General features: G+C 40.3%; 1 long non-coding RNA gene across 2 annotated transcripts in view; it reads right to left on the reverse strand.

The window, feature by feature from the left end:
• Positions 1-5892: 5892 nt before the first annotated feature.
• LOC130566227 (uncharacterized) overlaps positions 5893-27658 on the reverse strand; it is a 48494-nt gene continuing 26728 nt past the window's right edge. The window contains exons 3-4 of one of the 2 annotated variants that reach the window (XR_008964443.1): positions 7611-7735; positions 5893-6132 (exon numbers count right to left, since the gene is read on the reverse strand). This is a non-coding gene — a long non-coding RNA (uncharacterized LOC130566227). Of the gene's footprint in view, positions 6133-7438; positions 7493-7610; positions 7736-27658 lie in introns of those variants that run through there. The other variant, XR_008964444.1, reaches the window with a different exon arrangement.

Below are 27658 nucleotides of genomic sequence, written 5' to 3' on the forward strand. Positions count from 1 at the left end.
CACAGCTTTCAAAATGGTTAAAAACACTTTTAAAACAGAATGATGACTAATGCTATGCATTTCTGCAGTCCTTATTTTACTTAAAGTATAGACAATTTTAGCTGAAATCCTACTCAGGTGATCTGCTTTAGTCTCATTACCATGATTTACTGTATTTATAAAGGGGATGTTAGGAAATATGGATCAAAGAAGAGTGGTTCAGAGAGGGAGAGTGCATGGAAGACAAAGTAGAGGAAGACCAAGACCAAGAGCCGTAATCTCTGATGAGATTATTGAGCATGTAGTAAATCATGGTCTCGCTTTGAGAGAGGCTAAGGGTGCAACCAAATCTGCTGCGTTCAACAGTTGCATCAATAATACAAATCTTCCGACAAAACAACAGGTGAGACAAGCATCCTTTGATGATACTGTAACTGAAGTAGACATTCCAGACGGTATTTTCCATGATGCATGGCCAGAGAAGACATCAGATGTGATGTTGATGAGAACTTGTGGCCAATTGCAAGAGAGAGGGAGGACTAGAACCCTCACTATACTTTTGTTGATGTGTTGAAATTATTTTTATTCTTTATTTTTTCATCATCATTGCAGCCCTGGAACTTTGTACTGTAACTTTCAAAGATGAAGTACTACTGTATAAACAAAGAAAGAAAACTAAGGGTACGATCAGACAGAACGCGCTTTTCATGTTCGAAAACGCGAGGGGCGCCGCGCTGCTCTTTTGGTGACTCTTTGAAAATAGCAGCGCGTTGCTGTTCGCACATTTTTCTAAGCGCGTCGGCGCCGCATCGAGATGTAAATAGTTAAACTATTCGGAGTGCCGCGCGCGCACCACGGGTCATTTGAAGAGAGAAAGCGGCGCGGCTAGCGTTTTCGACATGAAATGTGAATCGCCCCTTAGAACCCATTATAATTTTAAATTTTGTCCACACTGGATGCAGAGGGCCCGATTCACATTTCGCGCCTTTTCCGAGCGCATATTCGTTATTTTAAATGTAGACGCGCGGCAGGCGCGCGCAAATAGGGGGCGCTCTTTTTTTCAGGCGCGTCGGCGCGGCATCGAGAAGAAAAAATCTCAACTTTTCAGAAAGCCGCAAGCGCACCGCAGGTCATGTGACATGAACCAACCAGCCAATATAGACAAGCTCAATGAAGATGGAGACACAGATGATCACACCATAACTATATCAAGTAGCAGAGTTATTGCAGGGTATTTTCAGTGCATATAATCCATATATCCTTTGTTTATACCTCCTCGTCTCAACGGCTATCGTGGCTCATGGTTGCTTAGACAGACAGACGGCAGACGCCAGGAGAGCGCATAGTCCAGGTGCTTTGGAAAAAAAGGAGAACGCAGTGCAGCTCGCGTTTTCCACGCGGGTTTAGACACGCGAAATGTGAATCGGGCCTAATGCTGGGTTCACACCAAACGTCCACGCTCTTTATTACTCGCGGGAAAAGTTCGTTATTTTCGCGTGTGTGACGCGATCTGACAAATATTTTCAACCTTCGCGAAGACGAGATTGACGCGCGTTCGTTCGCGGCAATCGCGCCGCCCGATTCGCACCGCCTGCTGCGAGTTCACGTCTGAACGCGTCTTTGCATTGACTTTGTATGTAATTTACTCACGCAAAACGCTTAATTCGCATTTGGTGTGAACGAAGTGTTAGAACAAGCCGTGTGTCATGTCGCGTCGTGCCGGTCACGTCCGGTGAAGACACGGTGTAAAAGTGGAAATCTAAATCAAAAATAGCAATTTTGAATAAAAACAGGAATTGAAGTGCAATTTGAGGAATTTAGCTGCATCTAGCGGTGAGATTGTGAATTGCAACCAACGACTCCACTTCTCCATCTCCCTTTCGAAGTACTATTCCAGCACCCAGGACAGAGATGCTGTGACGTTTTCGCTTCTTTGCCGAAGGAGATAACATATTTACGAAACGTGCCCTGTAGAGTTTGACCATTTTGGGCTACTGTGTAGATAGAAATAGCCCATTCTAAGGTTATAAAAACATAATGTTTCATTATGTTAGGTCTTTATACACCTCTGAAGACAATAAAGTGCATTTCTGTCAATAGATCCTCCTAAATATCACACACACAGCACATTTAAAAAACACAGGGAATCTAAAAGTGTAGACAGAACGTGAAACAGAGTGTAAACAGCATAAACAGAATATTTTCATCAGTCATCTTCATAAATGTTGAGGCAGCCGTGTGGAGTTCAAGTGTAGGCTACAGGATGTGCAAACATGATGAGTGTAATGTGCAACGTGTTGCATAAGTAACAGTACAAAGTGTTACTCTTAAGACATCTCTTAAGGATCATTGAGTGCTTGTCCATCTGCCTAGCTTGCTTGACTTCTTGCAGCGTAAGATCAATTTCTATCTTTATCGGCTAATGAATTGTACTTGTATGCCTATTAATCATATTCAAAGTTTCATTTAATGTGAAATACTGTCAAAGGTCAAACAGCTAGAAGGCTGTCAAATAAATTAACATTATTAAACACTGCCTCAGTGCTTTAGACTCTGGAATTCTACAAGTATAATTCATGTTTTGCATGCAGGATATGCAGGGCACTAAATATACAGTATTTAAACCCATGACTTGCTTTAATGTGTTGCATTTTTAAAAATCTGTTTTACAATAAAATATTGTAATGTAAATTTTGCAGTGAAATCAATGCAGTCATGTTATATGAATGAATAAAAAAAGTTATTTTCTGCTTTTTAATGAATGAATCCATATTGGCTGTATCATTAGTTTACTGTGTCATCACACCTTCTAAATTGTTTCCTCTAGAAGGCAATTCTGATGTTTTCATCACATCACAATCAACATGTTTTGAAACAATATTTGCAGATAGGAAATATTTATAACATTTACTAAAATCACAATAACAAGTGTAAAATGACAGGCTTGCTGTCATACAAATGCTGGTACGCTATGTACTTTGCTCATTTATGACTAATTGTATTATTTATCATTTAAATGATTCATCACTACTTGTTACTTATTTCTGTTTGCTGGATGTTGGAAGTGAGTATTATTTGCACTAAGCGTCTACATTGCGCATATTTCATGTTAACATAATTACAACAGAAGTATCAAAAACAATGTGTGGGCTGCTCCAGGTATTGACAAAATATACAGTATTATCAGTATCACTCCTTAAATATGATATAATAAAAGCAGTCCAGTCCTCACAGTATGAATGTTTCTTTTAAGCATGTTGATCTCATTTAATGGACTGTCTGACTATAAAGCAGTGGTGTTTGTTTTTTAAATAGTTGCCGTTCCTTTGCAGGGCTTTGCAATGTCTGTCAGAATCAATCAGATTTCCTAGGTCTACTTGAGAAAAGTCAGATTTGAACTGTTGGGGGATTCCAGAAGAATTGTCAGTGTGGAAAACAGCTGTTTATACAGCCACGGAAAAACTTTAGAGACCATTCCAAATTTTCATTTAATCAGCATTTCTAGAAGTATTGTGGCCATTCCAGTCCAGTGTCTGTTAAATAATAATAAAAAAAACATCAGGAGTGACATAAAATCATCCAACAGCAATGTAAAAGACTTACAGCATGACAAGACACATGAAAACTAAGATAAAATCGAGGTTATCACATAAAAAAATATTTTTGAACTTTCCCAAATACATGTTCAAATATTACTGTTGTATTGCTTAGAGTTGAATAATAGAACTTGTTTACTTTGCAGTTTTTGAGGTCTGAAAAAGTACAGAGCATCTTTTCTGTTATTTTGACTGTTTCTCCAGTTTTCATTTTCTGCAAATAAATGCAAATAGAAACAATATTTTTATTTGAAAGTAGCTAGTAGTTCACAGAATGAAACAAAAATGATAATTTTACCTAAACACATACCTAAATAGTACATTTTAAAATCAGAAAAACAGTCCCTGAAATGGTCTCTTAATTTTTTCTGCCACTGTATGCTGTATCTTCTTTGTGATTGGCAGAATTAAATGAACACGTGCCTCCCAAACATTCATTAGGATGCCGTTTAGTAAATAATAAAATATTATTTATGTATTTTACTGGCAGCGTGAACGTGTTATCTAATCTCAACTCTTGATGTCCTCATTAGTAGGAGACTAAAAACAATTCCTCATTGTGTGTTTGTGCACGAAGTGTAAACACAATTTCCATACAGGTTCTGCCAGTATCCATGTTTGTCCTGCAGTAATGATGAACAATTAACTAACTGTTCTGTCACTGTTCCACATCTCTCTCTCTCTCTCTCTCTCTCTCTCTCTCTCTGAACTATTAAAGCATGCCCTCTTACTTTTTAACAGATGCATTAATACATCATTAAAAGTCATGCCTGATTTTTTTACGTCTGATAAACAAGAAAACTAACGCAGATGCATAAATACCAGTAATCCCAATTGCAACTCCACTAATCTATATGAAATGCATAAACAAAGCAGGAAGGAATTATGCACTATTGAGCAATCATTGCATCAAGATTGCTCTTTTTGTGGGGAGAACAATTATGAAGGAATTTGTAATGGACTTTAGAGGGATAATGAAAGTGGGAGATATGTGTTACATGTTTTCTAAATTCTATGTATGCAAAAACCCATGATTATACACAGGAATGCATGGCATTTCATTGTTAAATAATGGTGTCATTTGGAGCACCAGATCATGCAAAAATAAATACAATACACCATGCAAAAGGTACAACAATGTGGAAATATTTTTAATGGTAATGTCTACAGATAAACACTGTTGAATGTCTGTAAATTCATAGAATTTTAGGTTCAATTGCGGTTGTAGAGAGCATTTTAGGCCCCACTGTATATACCTGTATAAAGTAAATCATTTTTCTTATGTATGTATAACATATACACGGTTATTTAACTTTTCTTTAGTTTTATTGTAGGTCTATTAATATTTTGAACGGACCTTTATTTTTATATGTTTAGTTTTCATATTAACCATTTTGTTCTGTTTTTTTGTCATTTTATTATTTATTTATATTATGTTACATTTATTTTCATTGTAGTTTAAGTTTAACTTAAGTTTATTTTTGCAGGTAATAATTTTAGTGCCTCAACTCAAATTTATTTCACTTTATTGCTAAGGCAACATTTCTCATTTTTGTTTTGTTGAAGTTTTTCAAATAATATTTAAGCCTTTATTTCATGCGATTTCATACAGAAATGATTTAATAGTTTTAGATTTAGTTAACTATAAGGTACATAGTAATTAAAGACACCCAATACAAAGTGGGACCACATTTTATTTTCATAGATTTCTAGTATAGTCCTACACAATATGTTTTGGTTACATGCTCCCAATGTCCCAGAGTAGCAACAGAACAATCATCTGCCCAGGGTGTGCGTTTTTACAGTACGCTCCTAAAACATCATGTCAGATCTGCTGTAGACCTTAGCAATGTAATGGACACTTGGCTGGTGCTCTATGAAGCAATGTAGTGTAACCCATTGTTGAGATCTCACGCTTGAATCCCAAAGACACCAGCTCAGGTTGGCAGCAGATCCTGCTTGCCTTAAGGGAAATGGAGGAAACTGCCTTTGATCCCATGGCAGTGGGCTGAATTGTGGGGTGAATTGTACACTAATTATAAGGAAATAATGTGGGCCTCCAACACATGATATTTTATGTTAGTCAGAATTAAATGCCTGTTTAGGTATTTAAATGGCTGAGATGGCACATAATTTGTAATTTCACCATATCGCATTCTCATTACATACACGCAACAATAAATCAAGTGTGACATTGTGTTATTTTTTATTTCTTATCTTACTCTTTGTAAGAACTTGGTAAATTCAAAATTGTATTTAATTGTTAAAAAAACTAAAAGGTAAAGGTATTTGATCGGTTTATGCACTCACTGGCTGGCATCTTGCTCTACTTTGTAAGCCACAGGAACGCATGCAGGACTCTTCACCTCTGTCACGAGTGTATTTTTAACCTCTCTGATGTCAAGATCAACTTTTCATCAGCAGGATCATTAATGTTAGGCCTGTAGGTTGTCGCTCCGCAGGGGGTGTCCTCTAACTGCATCCCAGCTAACTGGCACCCACCGCTCATCGGAGCCACTGAATCATCTCACTCTCTTTGTGTTCCTTTTACATATATCTAAATAAGACATCAGAACAGATCGCAGGGTTAGGATACATCATTTACATGTATCATTGGATGATGCCCTGATTTAATTTGCATTTATATTTTAGCACCAGTTTTTCCAGTACTAAACAGAATATGTCAGTGATCAGGAGTCAGCCAGAGCTGGGTCTGATACATTATGCTATCTTGGATATAAGATGCTCACGGATATATTTGATTTATCAAAATCGAGACTCTGAGGTTCAAGTGATGAAACTCAGTTCAGAAGAGGGTTGCTGACACAAAATGTGTTGGATGTGTGCTTGTGTTTTCACGCATGTGCAGAAAGTGACGGACGGAAACCTCTCCTCAGGAAATAAAATGCCACATAGGAAAGTACAGTATACTTTAAAACAATGAAAAAAATACTTCTGAACATGTCATATCAAGTGATAGACTCCCCCCAAACAAATCAGAGTAAACCCCCTCAACGTTTTTTTGATGCTCTACACTGACCTCTAGCGACAACACCGTATAACGCGTTTTTAGTATAATGCCCTCAGAAAGAATTGCTCAAAGCAACCTCCAGAGAGCAGCAGTACACTACAAAACCAAGAGAAAACCCTGTTAAAACACACACAGACAGAGACGCGCACACATTTCTGAGCACAAACAAACACGCTGACAGACACAGATACACACAGAGCTCTCATTGTGGACATTGCTCAAACGTTTCGGGGACCTTTAGAGATAAGGGCTAAAACATTTCAGAGTCAAGACCAAACTCTGAATAATAAACGAATGCCACAATAAATTATAGAAGACGGCTTGGTGTCTCCGAGTTTGCATTTGTGTTTGTATTCTGCAGAGATAGTGGAAAGGTACATAAATAAGATGTATGTCCTCTGGGTTGCAAGGAGATGTTTTATTCTTCTGTGTGTTAAATATAGACATAAAGCAACCCCGTAATGCACACACCTTCCTCTCACCCAATACATCTGTCAAAGTAAAAGAAGAACAAAGCAACAAACATAACAAGATGACATGAGGGTGGTGGTTGGTTCAACAGGATTGTGCGAACACATTTGAAATGTCAAACTGAGTTGAAACAGTGTTTAAGAATGTCTTAAGTGGAGCCAAATGGAAAAGTTAAAAATCTGTTCTGACAGCTGTTAATTCTTTTGACAGTATAATACTATTAAATTCAGAGAAATATGCCTTAACAGTCAAAAGGAAATCGATTTATATACTGATTTACAAAAGAATCATCATTTGTGAAAAAGATTTTTTTTAACTTCTCAGTTTTGTGACTGTTCTGAACTTACAGTAAATTCTTCTTGTCGTTTCAATTTCATTTCCAAATCAACATGCTTTGGGAAGCCCCCAGCACTCCCTGTAACCCGGAGATAAACAGTGGAGGGATGGACATCCCGGTTCAAATTTACAGTTCTAACTCACATATTTAAATAGAGTTCATTTTTAAATGTTTAAAATGTTAAATGTTTGCCCACCTGCAGAGCACATTTCTGTTTATGTGGGATTCATGCGTGTGTCAGGGCAGGCGTCATGCTGCTCTTCTAGTCTAGCCTGATTTCTCGCAGTCTGGCAGACAGAGGACACAAAGTACGATAGAGAGCTGGAGAGGGGAGGGAAAAGAAAGAGAAACAGCCTCAATTAAATGATAACCATTTACTCTTGAGCTTTCCTTGACTGAGCGAGTAGGCGAGAGAGAGAGAGAGAGAGAGAGAGAGAGGTAAAGCAGAGAACAGGCAGTAGGCATTTACGTGTAAATCTCATTCAAGGAAAATATGCGCAGGGGTTTATTTTCCAGAACAACATAAATTGAAGCTATACAAAACAGCACAGACGAAAAAACCACACACACAACAACTGCAGATAAACACTACATTTTTTTGCAACAAGCTTGTATCTACATGAATGTGCCACAATCAAACAGGTCTCATTTGTTTTTTTACCTCTAGGAAATATGTTCAGTTTATAAGATTGCTTTCCATCACGCCCGTCACGCTGTCCTCTGCTCTTTTGACACTCACATTATAACGTGTGTATAAATGTTTTACTAGAACTAAAGAAAGTGCACCCGTATCCATACGCTGTCAAAGATACTTTTCAGGCAGATGTCCTATTTCAGAGTTTCATCATCACTGAATCTGTCTGTTGATTAAACAGCCTGTCCGTTGCTAGGTTACAGAGCGACACTAATAGGAAAGGAAGAGGAAGTCTGTAGGAGGGCCAGAGATAACGAGAGAGAGCGAGAGAGAGAAAGAGAGAGAGATATATTGTGACTGTACTATAATGACTTTAAGCAAAAGCGACAGGCATCTATAGAGAAGGGATAAGAAGAGTGGGTGGATGGAGATAAAAGGAAGGAGAAACAGTAAGCCGGAGCTGATACAAGGGCACCCTGCCTGCATTTTACACATAAATGAAAGATGTCTAATGTGAAAGGGAGCAAAATGAAATATAGGGAGACATTAAGAGACCTAATGAGAAGCCACGGGTCTCACTGGTGTCTACGCGAACAGTGAGCGGTCCCCGTATGAGGCTTAATGGGAGTCAACGTTACCCTGCATGCATCACGGGTTACATAATACAGAATGTGACCTCAAGTGATGAATGGGTTGTGTCTTAACATGCATTTAATGTACAGAATATTCATCCCATCAGTGTGTTTACTGTGAATCGAGCCCATGACCGTGATGTTGCTATGGCATCATGCTCTACCAATTGAGCATGAGCAAAATAAAAGTGACATGTTTTTGACAGAATGACAAGTGCTTGGGCATTATCAGCCACCGTGATTTAGTTTGTTTGAAATCTCTCACTTTCTCGCTTTTTTCTTAGTTTGCTTTCTTGCTTTGTTATCAGTATATCAGTAACCTTTGGCATCGCATCCATATCACCATCTGCAGGCAGGATGTCTTCTCCCACACAAGCACAGGTTCTTCTGGCATGTGATGCTTGCCCGATGACTAAAATAAACATTTGTTTAGCTGATTTATGTTTATTTTATTTATTTAGATCTCAATCTAAGAATATGTGTTGGGTCAATAGTTTTTAATCTGTGCCAAAACCCCCTAACAGTTGCAAATCTGAATGACCTTTTATCATTTTTCTGTTCTCAGTATATTTTTGTAGTCTGCTGTTTGGTTTTGTTCAATTATTTGTTCTTTCTTTCACCTGCTTTCTCCAAACGGCTCGCTCTCATTGTTTTTATCCTTTCCTCTTCAATCCGCTCTCCTTCTCTCCAAAATCAACACTCAGATACGCACACATACACACGTACAGGGCTCCTGCCAACAGTGCAGCCCATGTCCAGAACGATTTCATATTTCAGCCCAATCTGTCAATGTAAAATAAATTGCGTGTGTGCGTGTATAAATCTCCCAGGGGCTCTGTGAGTGAGCTCAGTCCTTAAACAGAGACAACTCCAAGCATAACAATACTCATCTCCTCTCATTTATGCCACTCTCCGTCCATAAAAAGCCACAGTACGCATGCTTGAATATTGTCCACACTAGAATATACTTGCATCATCATCCGTCTGTTCAATTTTCTTTTATAATTTCCCCTCACTATCCTGTCCTCATATTTCTTTACCACACTGCAAATGATTTTTAATGTGTATTTTTGCTTTGTCTTGTCACAGAGCCTCATGTTTTGTGTGGAGAGAGACATGTTATTGTTGGTTCTGACATAAAATGCGCTCTCTCTGGTCTTGTCTATGTCCCCACCCCTCTCGTTTCCTCATTATTGATTGTTAATGATTTCATACCCCACACCTGTTCCCCTCTTGATTTGGTTCCCTTTATTATGCCCTGGTGTTTTCTTTCCTGTGCCAGTTCGTTTTGTTCCGTGTCTGCAAAGACTTCATGTCCTGTTCCTGCGGTGTGTCCTGTAAGTAGTTATGGGCAGAGCGAGGCTTCGTGAAACAATGAAACAGTTGAATCAAATGTGCAGTATCGTGTCGAGGGTTCGAAACATTCCGACACCTGTCTCCACGGTGACACCTAGTGGTCATTTGCGCGTGTTGCGCTAAGACACTTATATAACAATGGCTAAGACAATCACTGACGCATTAGAATCTGTATGTTCGTGAGTGAGCTTGATTGAGAGTGTGGGGGAGTGGTTAGTGTTCTTGACTAGCGTGCTGTAGTCTGGGGCTCTAATCTTGGTTGAAGCGTCTTTACATAATTCTAAATAGTGTTTATTTATTATGTTTTTTTTATTTCGAATTTTAGTATCCTTAAGAACAGCAGATGTTTTGGCTACACCTATGCCCATCCAATAAATGAAGGTGGTACGAGTGCATGTGTTTCAACATTGATAAGTGTTATGATTTGCCATCACACACCTCACAAGGTTGTTCTCAAAATGGTCCCACAGGCTACAATTGACCTTTGACTTTTTACTGCACTCATCTTATATGTTGGATAATTTGGCATTTGACATTCATTTTATATATACTGTATATATATCTCAATAACACAACATATGGTTTGTTTAGTAAAATTTGGCTAAATTTCACAGTAAGTGAAAGCTTTCACTGTTATGCTGATGATACTCAACTTTATATTTCCTCGAAGCCTCATGAAACACAGCAGTTCCATCGAATAATGGAATGCATAGTCGATATAAAAAACTGGATGAGTAACAATTTTTTATTACTGAACTCGGACAATACAGAAGTTTTACTTATTGGACCGAAAACTGCTATACGTAACAACCAAGAATACTGCTTAACTATTGACGGATGTTCCATTCGATAGTAATCTGTCATTTGAGAGCCACGTTGCCAACACCTGTAAAATTGTGGTTTTCCATCTTAAGAATATATCTAAACTACGTCATATGCTGTCAATGTCAGATGCAGAGAAGTTAATTCATGCATTCATGACATCAAGACTAGACTACTGTAATGCACTGTTGGGTGGTTGCCCTGCAGGCTTATTACAAAAACTCCAACTGGTCCAAAACGCGGCAGTTCGAGTTCTTACACGTACAAAAAAGTATGAACATATTAGCCCAGTTCTGTCAACCTTGCACTGGTTACCTATAAAGCATCGTGTTAACTTTAAAATCTTGCTTATTACCTATAAAGCCCTACATGGTTTAGCTGCTCAGTACTTGAGTGAACTCCTCTTGTATTACAGTCCTTCACGTGCATTACGCTCTCAGGCAGCCTGTCAGTTGGTAATACCTAGAATTTAAAATCAAGTGCAGGTGGTAGATCCTTTTCCTATCTAGCGCCTAAACTTGTAATAGTCTTCCCTGCACTGTCCGGGAGGCAGACACACTCTATCAGTTTAAATCTAGACTAAAGACGCATCTTTTTAATCTTGCATACACTACTCTTCCATAATATAAATCTTCAGAGGGTTTAGGCTGCATTAGTTAGATCAACCGGAACCAAAAACACAACTGATGTACTTGTTGCATCAAAGAGTGCAGAACAGTACTCTACTCTCAGCCAGTCTTGTCTCATTGTTCCAAGGTTACCACAGTGAGCAGGATGCAGTTCATGGCCTGACCTGATGGTAGAGCGGAGAATGGGAAGCGGCGACCTGACAAGAGCTGAGATGATAGAGCTGGATAAAGAAGGATGCGGTCACCTGACACGTCCTCACCACAAAATTTCAAATGCTATTAGATTATTAATGATAATCTTAAAACTATAATTTACCTTATTAGTAAGTTTATTTATTTTTATTTAGCCTTGTTGTGCAAGCTCAGTGGAGCTTGTGCAGAGGCAGCAGCTTTTGCCAGAGGGGAACTGGAATCCCCTGGTTGGGCCTGGGTTCTCCTGAGGTTTTTTTTATCGATTAGAGTTTTGGGTTCCTCGCCACCGTTTGCATACTGTTCTTTTGCACTATTTGTCTGGCCGGGGGGGGCTGCTTTAGAATTCGAATTTTAAAGTTTTGCTTAATTAATATTGCCTATAGGAATTTATAGTCTGTTATATTCTCTCTCCTTTATCTTAAATGTGTGCTCTCACTGTACGTGCGCGTGTGTCTGTGTGTGTGCGCGTACTTGTCTGTCTACGTGTGTGTGTGTGTGTGCGTGCGCGTCCGTGTGTGTGTGTCTATGTCTATGTGTGTTAGTACGTGTGCATATTGTGTGTGTGGAGTGTTTTGTATGTGGGTATGTCTGTCTTCTGTGTTTTCACCTTTTTCTTGTTTTTACAGGTACAACTTTAATTGTTTTGCGTATAGTCAATATGTCTTATGTACAGCTGCTTTGTAACAATGAAAATTGTAAAAAGCGTTATATAAATAAAGTTGAGTTACGTCTACTTTCCTGTTTTGTCTCTATTATACCCCCCTGTTTTGTTGCTTTACCCCCTCGTGGGTCTTTATTTTGTGTTTTATTTAAATAAATCATTGTTTTGTGTCAAGCTGCCTGCGCTTGGGTTCTCTCCTTGTCCCTCCCTGACATGTCTTCCAACAAAATGATCTTGCCATCTTTAAAACAAGCTAAATTTACTTTTGTAAGATAAGACAGAGAATATCTTTAGTATATTTTTCTCGTTGACAAAAAGCTTTTTTGGTTGTTTTTAAACAAAAATCGAACAAAATGTAGAGATGTTTATACTGAAACAAGAAATGGTACAAAGAAAGAAACATGAACTTATGTCAATACTATACATTAAAACCAATAAGAATTTTCAAATAAACATTATTTAGTTTGATTTACAGTATCCCCACACTGTAGGGTTTACCAGGACCACACGCACACGCACGCACGCACATACACACACACACGCACGCACGCACGCACACACACACACACACATGCACACACACACGCACAGTCTGGTTTATTATGGGGACAGTCCATAGGCGTAATGATTTTTATACTGTACAAACTGTATATTTTTCCCCCATCCCTAAACCTAAAGATCATAGAAAAACTTTTTGCATTTTTAGATCTTCAAAAAATATCGTTCTGTATCATTTATAAGCTTTTTTGCCCATGGGGACCTCTATTTTGGTCCCCACGGTGACACGAGTCCCCATGTGTTGGTGTGCATTCAGGTTGAAGTCCCCACTGGGATATAAAAACAAGGCACAAACATGTTAGGGTTTTATACTTTCCAAAGGCGTAATGATTTTTATACTGGATATTCGATTGCCTTTCCCTAACCCAACCCCAAAACCTAACCATCACAGAAACTTTCTGCATTTTTACATTTTCAAATAAACATCATTTTGTATGTTTAATGATCCATTTGAATCACAATGTGAGTGTGTGAGACTTTTACTATCATTGTGGGGACCCCACAATGTATAAAGACAAGTACACACACCAGTAGCTGTTTTTGGCACGGACGAACCGGGCGGCATTTTTTTCATGATACATGGGGTGCGGCACGAGCAGTTAAAAAAAAAATCCTCTGCGCCGCCACCACGAAGCGGTTTTCTATTATGTATCATTTCACTGTGTGTGGAATTGGCAAATACGCCCTTTTCACATGACGTCACGCATCTTCCGTTCTGCCGCGAAGCAGTGCATCATTACTTCCGCTAGCACTCCAGTTCATAAGGTGGCGGTAATGCACCTATAAGCTGATTTGCCAACCGCCAGTAAAACTCAAGAAGAAGAAGAAGTTACTTCCGCTAGCGCCTCAGAATGGAGTTTACCAATTGGCTTGCACATCTGCTACACATACGTTTAGATGATGTACAACGTCTTGCAGACAATTTTTCGCTAACGACAAGATCAAAGCTAGATAAAGGATACAAATTCTTCGTTGAGCAGTACCTGTTTGATTATGAAGGTAAGTGTTTGTTTTCTTTTTGTGTTAGCGAAGGTGCTAGGATAAGTACTTGAATACGTGTTCTGTCAGTTTTTTTTCTCACTGTTGTTAAATTCCAGCGCGAGGGCAAAATGGAAGTTCTTCTTCTTCTTCTTCTTGCTTGTTGCAAGATGGATGTTATGATACACTGCTTTGCAAAAAGGCTGAAGTTAAGTGACGTCATTGTGAAAAGGGCGTATTGGCGCCCCTGCTTGCTGAGAAGGTGCCGTGCACAGAAGCTGTGTGAAATGGCTAATAAAAATAAGTAATACAAAACGATTATGTGGTCACCATTAGAGTGTTTTCACGATGCGTCATCAATCAATACTGCTGACTCATGAGTGAAGTTCAGAGTAGAAAATAATTATTTATACTGCACGTGATGTTACAGCACATGGCTATAGCGATTCTGAGCTTTATTTTCACAGTTATTTCTAAAGAAGAATCATTTTTTTCTCCAGCAAATTCTGTGATTTCCATTAGGTTCAATAGCAGTGCTTACTTTCAATGCCTCCAACATGGCCGACTTCCGGATTGATGACGCATCGTGAAAACACTATTGGTTTAGTCTTGACTTCTGGTTGTGTTGGGGGGATGGAAAATCTGTTGATTGTCGAGTGCCAAATAAACACAGAGATGGACAGGAAAAGGTCAAAGCCATCAGGTGCCCAATTTAGAAAAAAAAGAAAAGAAGAAGAAGAGATGAAACGAGCAAAAGATAAAGGTATGCAACTATGTTCTCTCTGTATGATTATTACGGTATCAATGTCATGAATGAAGGGCTGGTGTTAATTGGTGGGTATAACTCTCAAGTTTGTGTTTATTTTTGGCACATTTATGTATATAGTGTACATTTATTTAAGTTCTGATAACTTATACTGTCATATTTTGTGCAGAATTGTGTTCATTGTCTTTTGGCAATGTTGGAGGTGGAGATTGGTCACCTTAAAAAGTGTGTTTCCTGTTGTAATTGCAATAGTTAAATAACTGGATTGTCTTAAGTGTGTTTTTCAAATGTTCTAATGAAGGATTTGTGCAATTGAGAAATATAATTTTCACTTATGTTGTTATAATAAAATATAACTGTTTGTGCAGAATTTTGTGGTATTTTGTTGGGGGGGGGCGCTCGAAGGGGTCTCGCCCAGGGTGTAATTCAATGTAGAACCGCCACTGACACACACACACACACACACACACACACACACGCACACGCACACGCACACACACACACACTTTGCTTGCATGCCTTGCCGACTCTGGCAGCTAAGACAAGCCGTTGACAGGTAACAGGCACAGCCGTCACTAACTTTATTGCACCCTCACCTCAAATCTCTCTCACTTTCTCACTTTTCCTTTATTCTTGCGCTGCCTTTCTACTCCCCACCCTTATTTCTCAGCCTTTCACCTCTTCCCTTTTCCTTCAATCTTTCCAGGAATAAAATGATAGGCAGACATGTGCTTTATTGTGGTAAACACTGGCCAATCTGCCTACATTCTATGAAGAAACTTTTCTGTGTGACAGACAAAAACACGCTTGGACAACAGCTGTCAATTTACACCCACAATATATGGCTAGGACCTAACCATGATATATCAGCTGTCATTCCAAATTGTGAAAAATAAGTAATCGGCTAAACAACCATATATTTATTTATAAAGTCAGGATTCACAATTATCAGAATGTACTGTTAGATATTTTCTGTCTGAATGTCTATAATAATACAGTACAGTACTAAGCTAATGATAATAATTGTATATTTTGCATGTGTAGTTTTGGTTGTCGCGTTGAATTAAATCTTAACAGAGATAGTGTCACGGTCCCACCGTCTTGTTTATGAAATTCTAGTCGTGTGGTGGGATCGGGGCAGAGTCCTTGGGTTTTATGTGGGAAGGCCATGAGATGTTTATGTTTTTACCTCTCATGTGTTTTTCCAGTGTCTCGTCTCTGTTCCCGCCATCTCATTTCCTCGTTGTCCTTCCCTACGTGTTTGATTTCCCACACCTGCCCCATGTTGTTATCCCTCGTTTGTCTTCCCTATATATATACCCTCTTGTTTCTTTGTCCTGTGCTCTTGTATTATGTATCTGTATGCGTGTGCTACAGTATATGCTGTCTAAGTTGCCTTGTTCTCGTCCTGCGTTAGCTGTTATTGCCTGTTCCTGTTGTTGCTGTGTCATCGTCGTAGTAAGTGTTTAGTTTAGTTTGTCAAGTGTTTATTCAGTCTTGTGTTTAGTCAGTCTTCGTTCTGTGCTTGTTTATTATTTTCTTGTTGCTGTTTTACCCCATCGCGGGTCCTTGTTTTGTGTTTTGTTTATTATTTATTATTAAAGTCTCGTGTTAACCCCTTCACTGCCGTTGCCTGCGCTTGGGTTCTTTCTGTCAGTTCGTGACAGATAGGAGCTCATTTTAGCTGTGATCTTTGGTGTTGGTCCCTATGAAATCATTCACCCCTAAAAGAAAGGATTTTTCAGATAAAACCTAAATAGGATTGGAGACATCAAGGGCTGACCAATTTCACCCACTTTAATATGAGATAACCACAGCTCATTCTTACAGCCCCAAACAAACTTACAGAAGCTTTTTTTGTTGCTCTAAACGTGGATAATTGAAAACCAGAGCTGTGTCTGGGGGGGGCTAGGGGGACATTTCTCCCCCAGATTTTTCATGGGTCCTCCAAAAATATCAAGCTGACAATTAAAATAAATAAAACTTAAATACTTCTTATTTGTATAATCTATTAAGTAATGATCTTAAATTTTAAAATTATATATGCAATTGACTATGGTTATATATCTGCCCAACCAGAATATAAGATTGAGCCCCCAGTTGAGCCAGTCCAGTACTGAGGCCTGTTCAAAACACATTTTTACTGAAGAAATCATAAATGCAATTAAGGTGTTTCTGTGTAATGGAGTTTGCATTTTTGCATGATTTTATTAAAGATCTATTATTAGACAGTATGGTTTGAAAATCATGACCTTCAGCTCTCAGATATTCAAGCAATATCACCCGAAGAAGAATGTATTATGACACGGTTGTGAAGTAATCGCAGCCTGCTGATATAGAGTTTGATATTGATCTAATACAACAGTAATAAATGTATCACAATCCATGTGCATTAAACGCACAGGTGGTCATTATTACACAATTAACCCTTCAGGATGATAACTGATCCTTCTTTCAGGGTTCATTTTGCAATAATGTCTGCCTGGCTAAATATAATGCCTCACATATTTGAGATTTAAACTTTTGTGTGGTTTCTATACTGTACTGTGCATTATGAAATATTATGAGAAATTGTAGTACTCAGAACATAATTACTATTGACTAGACCCCAAGTTCACAATTATAATTTCTTGAGTCCGAGTTACATTATTGAGCCAATCCGTGCTGGAACTCTTTTGAGAATATTCTTATTGGAAAAAAAACGAACTAAGCCAAATAGGCAGAAAAGCAACTCAAAAGTAAATTACTTTCCATGACTTTGATCAATCAATAAGCTACGAAATCAGGGCTTCCAGACATGTTTCCATTTTCTAAAAGTTTCAGATACTCAGACTTGGACGAATATCTGAAGTAATTAATATAAGTGCAAATCTGAACTAGGATTTGGGGTTGGTCTGCTGACAGAAGTTTTTGTTGGTTTTGCTGATGAGAATATTGATTCAAGCACACGGTCTTAATTCTCAATTTTCTGCCATCTTTACACAAGCCTAGTGGGCCGAGTGATGGGATGTGCTGATGCAAATATGAGATAAACAAGTTGAAAAGGATAATAAATTCATAGCGAATATGAATAACTTTCATGTGTATTCATCTAAAGTGTGAAGGCTTGTTGAGCTGTTTCATATAATGTGATTACAAGTCAACTCCTTAAGGGTCCTCGTACTTTTTAATCACAATTTATTGCCTCAATTATCAATTGGCATATAGAAAATTCAGCCTTATCGAACCCAAGCTATAAATGTTTTGTCAATGTTAGCCTATTTAACGCAACATTTGCTTTTTCCATTAGACACTGAATAAAACCTTCGGAATCAGATGACAGACAAGAAGTAATGAACACGTTTATTGACAGCGTGTGAATGTAGAGCAGGTATTAGGTCAGAACAGCCAGTCTGGGTTCTGCAGAGCAGTGCGGCGAGATCTCGGCTTTATGGTCTGTTTGGAGACTATCGGAAAGCAAGATATCTAAAGCTCATTAATTCATGTTGATGACTCCTTATTGGCTCGCCATTCATGAATGAAATAATGTAGAATTTTTGGGCACAATTAAATAATCCAGTTAGAAAATACCAATCCAGTTCTTCAGGATTAAGTGATTATTCTGATGAATGGCAGATTAGCAGGAACATTTTAATTTTCATCACCTCCTGTATATGCAATTTCATGTGAAAAGCCATTTTGTTTGTACACACAGTACCAAACGTTTGAGCAATCAGTCAATATATCTGTCAGTTTTAATATAGATTTTTAGAAACTTTTCGCATTTCGCTCTCAAATTCTCAGCAGGATTTGCTTTCATCCAACCGTCCTTCTGTTGAACGCCTCTGTGTCACTGCTGAGAAAAAAGAGAATCATTCGTTTATCAAAGCCGCATTCTCTTGTGTTATATTTTCCTTTTATCCACCTCTCCAGGCAACCACAAAGCCACTAGTGTGTGCATTTTTCGGCTGAGGGAGTTGCTCATCTCTGGCGTCCTGTGATATTTTGCAATGTGTGTGTGTGTTTGTGACAAAATTAGTGTTCATAAATACACAGGGCCGAATGACATCCTCACACGCTTTTATCTAGGACTCATTATCTACACAATCAAACACACACATGCGCGTGACACACACTCGGCCCCCCGCTACCCTTGGCTCAGCTAACCTCAGCCCTCATTGATCAGGGAGCTTGTTGGTGTGCCTAATGTTTTATTCATATTAGATTTACAGTGTGTTTGCAGAGTAGTGCAAAGGGAACTGATTTTATGCTGATAGCTTTTGATGAGACCGAGTCCCTGCATGAAAACATTCTGGTCGGCATCGGGCTGACTGGGCTAAACTCGTACGCTCCAGACCTCGTCTTATAATGCCGTGTGACTGTATGTTAGATTATACCTGGCCAGCGCTGTATCAAAGTTCAATACTCCATTAGTTTTGTTTATAAGCAACGGCCTGCGCCATTATTGAGGTCAGACTGTGTTTTGCAAAAGTCGCTCAAGCCAATCAGAAAGCAGAGTGATTTATAGTGAACTTCTCACCCGAGGGAAACGAGGTAAATATTCCACCCACGGCGAGGCATCACATACATGCAAACGCCTACAAGCGTGATGGTATACCCACGCACATGCACGGTAAGAGCTGTAATCTCTATTACCTGTCCTAGATATACGAATGAAAGCCACACAACAAACACACATACATTTGAAATGTCAGGCCTTAAGGGAAGCTTTTTGTGTAACAGAAGAAGTGTGGATACACAGGGAAGTCAGTCTCGACAATATTTAATGTCACACGCTGGCTATGTAAACACCCTTGACATAACCTCTGAAAAATCCAAGACGACTAATTGTAACCTTTACTTCTGGAATAATCCAAGCTAATTTTTTGTAACGTACTGTAGGAGCTACTGTATTTGTTTTTAACCTTTTAACAATTTATATCAATTTACAGCAACACCTCAAAACTGTAATATCAATATATGAGATAAATTACAGAGAATTATCTTTATGCTATTATTTTTCACCATAGAATGAAAATATTTTTTTCTATGGAATAAGAAATTATTGAAGTTCTTCTACACTGTAACAAAACTCAAATTTTACTAAATTTTACTGTTTTATTTTACAGAATTTTCACATATTTTGAAATGCGGTAACAAAATTAGATAACAGAAATAACTGCCAATACAAGCTTGGTGTAAAATAACATGAAAAACATATAATTTTACTGTGTATTTTTTAAAAAGTGTACGTAGCTTTGACATTCAGAGGCAGCTCAAGTAAGACATTTGTAACATTTTGTGTAGCATGAAACAAATAACAGTACAAGGGTTTGGATAGACACCGGGGTTAGAAAATTACAGAATTTCTGAGTAAACTAATCCATTCAGCTCTATTCTTTGTAACTATGTTCTTTAGATTGCCCTTTTAAAAAAGACCATGACATTTCTTGAGTGTACAGCAGATAATGTACTCAACAAACTGCCATTGAGACAACTGTGAAACCCTTACTGAGACATTACGACCATCCAAACAGTACATCTGAATAGAAAGAAGTAAACTTCTCAGCACATGCCCCTTAGTGATCTGTGAAGGAGACACTCTGTCTTTAAAAATAAAAGATTTAGCACTAGAGGGCAGCAGGTTTGTGGGCTTGTGTCAGAATAACTCTTCATTAAAATCAACATAGAAAAGAAACAAGCACTTCTCATTCTTTTGGAATTCGCTGCTTACTCGATTACCATGACTTTTCTGTTAGAACCTACATAACACCCAATGGCTCCTCTTTTGTTTTTTAATTTTATATTTATTTATTTACCTTATTTCTTATTTTTCAGCTTTATTTGTGATTAGACCACAATAATAATTTTACACCATGAAATCAAAATCTGCGACTTTAATCCATAGTTTTTTTGTAAATTATAGGGTTACGCATAACAATTACACTTTCAAAGCAGTTCAGGTAATGTTTTATTAAATACATTTTTGTTGTATACTGGTTGAAAGTCTCTACTCGGACTGTCATGATACACAATACATGATTATTGTGACCAAAAGAATTCATGATAATGATATTATCGTGCTATTTAAAACAGAAATAAACAATTCTATTAGTCAAATCTTTCAATTTGTTTATTTCGTGTTTTGTCTTTTATTTGGTTAATGAAAACAAATACAAATAGGGAGGAAAAAAGAAGGTTTGGGGTCTTATTGTGACTCTTAAATGTGCTGTGTGTAATTTTTTGGAAGATCTATTGACAGAAATGCAATAACTATACAGTATGTCTTCAGAGGTGTATAGAGACCTTAAGCGTTATGGTTTTATAATCTTAGAATGAGCTATTTCTATCCACATACACCGCGGGTCCCCTTGCATGGAATTTGCCATGTTGTTTCTACAGTAGCCCTAAATGGACAAACTGATCCACAGATCGTGTTTCGTAAATAAATACGTTATCTTCTTCAGCAAAGAAGCGTAAAGGTGACAACATCTTAGTCCTGTGTCAGCCACCGTAGTGGAGTGGTGGAGTGAGCAGTTGGTTGCAATTCGCAACCTCATCCCTAGATGCTGCTAAATTTCATACACTGGACCTTTAATGTGCTTTTTACTATTATGTATAATTCACAGGTGAATGCGAAATGTCATTGCTTTTTCACCCTCCATCAATGCCTTATTCTCAACGTGTCGCTGTGTATACCCTTGCTGTGCGTAATCACTTGTTTTGAAGACATTCAAAGAACACTCAAAGCAAACACTTTAAAATTACTTTTCTGGGTAAACAAACCAAATTATTGATCAAAAATATTGCATTCGGGAGTGTATACATATTTTTAACAAATAAAATGCTTTTTTGAATGAGAGTGCCCCTCCCCCAAATATTACCCGTCTTTGAGTCAGAAATAACCAGAAAATTGTTCAATATATAGCTCAAGAAACGGTTTGTTCCTTGTTTCAAGAGAAAATGCACAAACACATGAAAGAACTGCAGTCATCATGCAATTTCACGGTCTCTTTCAATAGAAAACTGCATAAACGAGCATCTGTAAATCACAGACTGCTCAAGTCTGGCACTTTCTGTAACACCAGTTACAGAAATCTCACGGGCTCAAAGTTGTTTTCTTCCTGATATCTGCTCTCCAGTCTCTTCATACCTGTAAGGCAGGAGTCAATTCTACACAATCCCCACACTTATTAATGTCCCATATGGTTCTGAACCTGTTTTAGTGCTTTTATAAATCCATACTCAATCGTTTCTTTTATTAAATCATACAATCTAATGCTTTACAAAGCACAGACCTCCTGCCTGCCTTAATAATGGCAGTGATTATAATGATTGTCAAGAGCCAAGCAGTCATAATAACGAATCTTCATTTTATTAAACATTCAGCATTTCTGAGATAAAATAAACACATCAAGCTCATTCAGTAATGGGTTTTCATAATAAAGTTACATAACATGTATCAAAAAGACAAAAGATGAATGAACCAATTAAGTGCTGTTGTTTTAATTGTGATGTGTCTTTATTGGAAACAATGAAACTTCCTAATGCCTTTACATAAAATATAAGCATTTTGAAACGCCACTTGACCAATCAAATTGGAAAACCATAACTAAATGCTAACTATTAAAGTGTACTGTGGCGTGGTTCAGCGAGGTCTGCAGCGGGAGAGAGAGCTGGGAGAGGAGCGGTGAGTAAGTGGGTCAAGTGCAAATGATGAACACCTGCGTCTCGTTTCAGTAAGGGTGTGGAGAGACCGCATTTAAGGACCGCGACGACAGAGTGGGAGTGAGAGAGAGACGGACTGCTTACTGGCCTTTGTGTAGATGCCCGTTGGAACCGAAGAGCGATCTTGGAAGAAGCAACTATCGAAAGACTGTGTTATATACAAACCCGATTTCAAAAAAGTTGGGACACTGTACAAATTGTGAATAAAAACAGAATGCAATGATGTGGAAGTTTCAAATTTCAATATTTTATTCAGAATACAACATAGATGACATATCAAATGTTTAAACTGAGAGAATGTATCATTTTAAGGGAAAAACAAGTTGATTTTAAATTTCATGGCATCAACATATCTCAAAAAAGTTGGGACAAGGCCATGTTTACCACTGTGTGGCATCCCCTCTTCTTTTTTATAACAGTCTGCAAACGTCTGGGGACTGAGGAGACAAGTTGCTCAAGTTTAGGAATAGGAATGTTGTCCCATTCTTGTCTAATACAGGCTTCTAGTTGCTCGACTGTCTTAGGTCTTCTTTGTCGCATCTTCCTCTTTATGATGCGCCAAATGTTTTCTATGGGTGAAAGATCTGGACTGCAGGCTGGCCATTTCAGTACCCGGATCCTTCTTCTACGCAGCCATGATGTTGTAATTGATGCAGTATGTGGTCTGGCATTGTCATGTTGGAAAATGCAAGGTCTTCCCTGAAAGAGTCGACGTCTGGATGGGAGCATATGTTGTTCTAGAACTTGGATATACCTTTCAGCATTGATGGTGCCTTTCCAGATGTGTAAGCTGCCCATGCCACACGCACTCATGCAACCCCATACCATCAGAGATGCAGGCTTCTGAACTGATCGCTGATAACAACTTGGGTTGTCCTTGTCCTCTTTAGTCCGGATGACATGGCGTCCCAGTTTTCCAAAAAGAACTTCAAATTTTGATTCGTCTGACCACAGAACAGTTTTCCACTTTGCCACAGTCCATTTTAAATGAGCCTTGGCCCAGAGAAAACGCCTGTGCTTCTGGATCATGTTTAGATATGGCTTCTTTTTTGACCTATAGAGTTTTAGCCGGCAACGGCGAATGGCACGGTGGATTGTGTTCACCGACAATGTTTTCTGGATGTATTCCTGAGCCCATGTTGTGATTTCCATTACAGTAGCATTCCTGTATGTGATGCAGTGCCGTCTAAGGGCCCGAAGATCACGTGCATCCAGTATGGTTTACCGGCCTTGACCCTTACGCACAGAGATTGTTCCAGATTCTCTGAATCTTTGGATGATATTATGCACTGTAGATGATGATAACTTCAAACTCTTTGCAATTTTTCTCTGAGAAACTTCTTTCTGATATTGCTCCACTATTTTTCGCCGCAGCATTGGGGGAATTGGTGATCCTCTGCCCATCTTGACTTCTGAGAGACACTGCCACTCTGAGAGGCTCTTTTTATACCCAATCATGTTGCCAATTGACCTAATAAGTTGCAAATTGGTCCTTCAGCTGTTCCTTATATGTACATTTAACTTTTCCGGCCTCTTATTGCTACCTGTCCCAACTTTTTTGGAATGTGTAGCTCTCATGAAATCCAAAATGAGCCAATATTTGGCATGACATTTCAAAATGTCTGACTTTCAACATTTGATATGTTATCTATATTCTATTGTGAATAAAATATAAGTTTATTAGATTCGTAAATTATTGCATTCCTTTTTTATTCACAATTTGTACAGTGTCCCAACTTTTTTGGAATCGGGTTTGTACTTCAGATTTAAAGTGAACACCCATATCTGTTAAGTTTTGTATCTACTTTGATCTTAATAAAGCCAGTAGCAGTCCAGCCAACCTCGTCCTCTTCCTTCCTATTTATTGAACTCGTTACACTGGTGCCGAAACCCGGGAAGGAAGCAGGAGGTCCACCGCCATCATGCAGACTTCAGCGACTACGCCATTTGCTGACGTCATCTCATCCCTCGAGATCAGGAACGCCGATTCCAGGCTCAACAAGAGGACCGCTAGATGTTCCGGAGCTGGACAGACCAGGGGGTTCAGGCGGAAATGGCAGTCCAAGCAGCTACCACCAGGCTTCTCCCGATGAACATGATGTCGCCGGAGGACGATCCAGAGGCGTTTCTCGAGATTTTCGGAAAGATCGCGGAGACCACTGACTGGCCACGAGAGGAATGGGCGATGCGTCTGCTGCCATTACTGTCGGGAGAGGCGCAGCTGGCTGGAGGAATACCATCAGCAGTTCCGGTCGCTGACTCTGGGCGAAAGTGGCCGATCCTTTGTGATGGCCCAACAGCTATGGGACTCCTTCCGCAAATGGCTGTTGGCTGAGAAAAGCGACGTCGACACCATCATCGAGCGCGTGGTGCTGGAGCAATTTGTCACTCGGCTACCCAGGAAGACGGCCGAGTGGGACCAGTGCCACTGTCCGACGTCGCTGGACTCAGCCATCCAACTCGCTGAGGACCAGATGGTGGTGTGCCCCTTTTTTGGCGAACCCCTCCCATCTGTCTCTCTCTCCTCCCCTCAGGATTCTTCTCTCTCTCTCCCCTCTGCTCGACCTGTCCCTTTCCCTAGGTCCCGTCCTCCTGGTCCTCCTCGAGTCTCCGGCCGGGGACGAGCAGGCTACGCGACGGACTACGTGGCGGGACCAAGAGCTCCGCCCTGGGGGGCGGGGCCGACCATGCTGGACAACAACACCACCGCGGCTTCGGCACTCTCTCCATGTCCTGCACTTGCTCCACTTCCTGCCACCAGGGCGGCGGGGAGGTCTGGGCTGGCGTTGCGGGGACCAGGACCATTTCGTGGATAGGTGCCCGGTGATGGAGGTAGGCACAATGATCCGGGTCTCGGACGCCCTGCAGGCTGCCCCTGGTTAGGCTGGCTGGTACCATATACCTGTGAGTATAAAGGGGGGTACATACCATGCTTTGGTGGACTCCGGTTGTAACCAAACCTCAATCCATTAAAGCCTGGTTCGGCCCGGGGCATTGGATACAAGCCACCTGGTTCAGGTGCGGTGTGTGCATGGTGATGTGGTGAAGTATCCGTTAATGTCTGCCTTTATACAATTCAGGGGACAAAAGCATAGAGTAGAGGTGGCGGTTAATCCTCACCTACGACATCCGCTAATTCTGGGGACCAATTGGCCTGCTTTTATGGAATTATTGGGATATTTATGTGTGGATGTTGCTTGGGAAAAGAAGCAGGGGAAGGGGGTGTTCGTGCAGGCGGGAGAAGCTGAACCGGAACCACGGGGGTCTGAACCAGTGGAACAGAGGGAAATCGAGAGACCGATTCTCTCGGAGCGTGATGATTTCCCCCTGGAACAGTCCCGAGACGTATCGCTAAAACATGCATTTGAACAGGTCAGGTGTGTTGACGGACAGCCTCTCCAGCCTGCCCGGATGCTTTCCCATCCTTATTTTGCTATTATAAAAGACCGGTTGTATAGAGTAGCCCAAGATGCTCAAACAAAGGAAGATACAACCCAGTTGTTGGTGCCACAGAGCCATCAAGAAATGCTGTTCCAGGTTGCTCATTGTAATCCCATTGCGGGACATTTAGGGCAAACGAACACTTAATCGTATCATGACCCGATTTTTTTGGCCGGGCATTCACAAGAACGTGCACAGGTGGTGCGCCTCTTGTCACGAATGTCAGCTGGTAAACCCACCGGCCTCCCCAAAAGCGCCCTTGCGCCCTCTTCCGTTAGTGCAGGTCCCCTTCGAACGAATTGGTATAGACCTCATCGGGCCATTAGAACGATCAGCGAGAGGACATCGATTTGCATTAGTCCTAGTGGATTATGCAACCCGCTATCCTGAAGCAGTGCTGCTTCGGAGCATTTCTGCCAAGAGTGTTGCCGATGCTCTGTTTCGCCTAATCTCCCGTGTGGGGATTTCCCGGGAGATCCTCACAGACCAAGGCATGGCGTTCATGTCACGTACGGTATGCAAACTTTATGAGTTGTTGGGCATTAAATCGATCTGCACCGGCGTCTTTCACCCACAAACAGACGGTCTGGTGGAATGGTTTAATCGCACATTAAAAAAACATGATTCGGAAGTTCATTCACGAGGACGCCAAAAATTGGGATAAATGGTTGGAACCCCTCTAGTTCACTGTGTGGGAAGCCTTCACGTGGTTTTCCCCCTTCGAGCTTCTCTACGGACGCCAGCCCCGAGGGGTTTTGGACGTCCTGAGAGAACCTTGGGAGGACGGACCTTCTCAGAGCAAGAACTAAATTCAGTATGTCTTGGACCTGAGAGCAAAACTCCACACACTGGGGCGGCTGTCCATGGAGAATTTGCTGCAGTCCCAGGACAAGCAAAGCCTGCTGTACAACAGGGGAAGAAGAACCAAGCTACGAAAATTTGTACCGGGAGAGAAAGTGCTTGTATTACTCCCAACGTTGAGTTCAAAACTACTTGCGAAGTGGCAAGGGCCGTTCGAGGTCACACGGCAAGTCGGAGATCTTGATTATGAAGTAGTATGAACGGATAGGAGCGGAGCACGTCAGATTTACCACCTCAATCTCCTGAAAAAATGGAGTGAGGTGGACACAGTGATGCTGGAGACGGTAGTGAGTGGAGAGGAAGATCTCGGGCCCGAAGTGAATACCAAATTACGATCTCTCGCTCTGGCTCCAGGGGGGGATCACCTCTCGCCATCCCAGCTCGCTGATGTGGCCAGGTGCAGGCATATTTTGCCGACGTGTTCTCGCCCCTACCCGGTCGAACGAACCTCATCCAGCACCATATCGAGACGGAGCCAGGCATAGTAGTACGCATCCGGCCATATCGTTTACCTGAACACACAAAAAAGTAGTTCAGATGGAATTAGAGGCGATGCTCGAGATGGGGGTAATAGAGGAATCCACCAGAGACTGGGCGAGCCCGATAGTTTTGGTTCCCAAAACGGACGGCTCGGTCCGGTTTTGTGTGGATTGTCGCAAGGTGAACGCGGTGTCGAAATTCTACGCCTATCCAATGCCACGGGTCGACGAATTGCTTAATCGGGTAGGCACGGCTCGCTTTTACTCGACATTGGATTTAATGAAAGGATATAGGCAGATCCCCTCATCGCCTGTATCTAAAGAAAAAACAGCCTTCACAATGGCATTTGGATTATACCAATTCGTAACACTTCCGTTTGGCTTGTTCGGGGCGCCGGCCACCTTCCAGCGGCTCATGGACCGTGTCTTCCGGCCCCATATTGCATATGCCATATGGCATATGCGGCATATCCAGCATTTGAGGGCAGTCCTGGGGGCGGTGAGGGCGGTTGGCCTCACGGCCAACCC

The sequence above is a fragment of the Triplophysa rosa genome, linkage group LG15, assembly GCF_024868665.1.
Source record: "Triplophysa rosa linkage group LG15, Trosa_1v2, whole genome shotgun sequence".
In the NCBI taxonomy this organism is placed as follows: Eukaryota; Metazoa; Chordata; class Actinopteri; order Cypriniformes; family Nemacheilidae; genus Triplophysa; species Triplophysa rosa.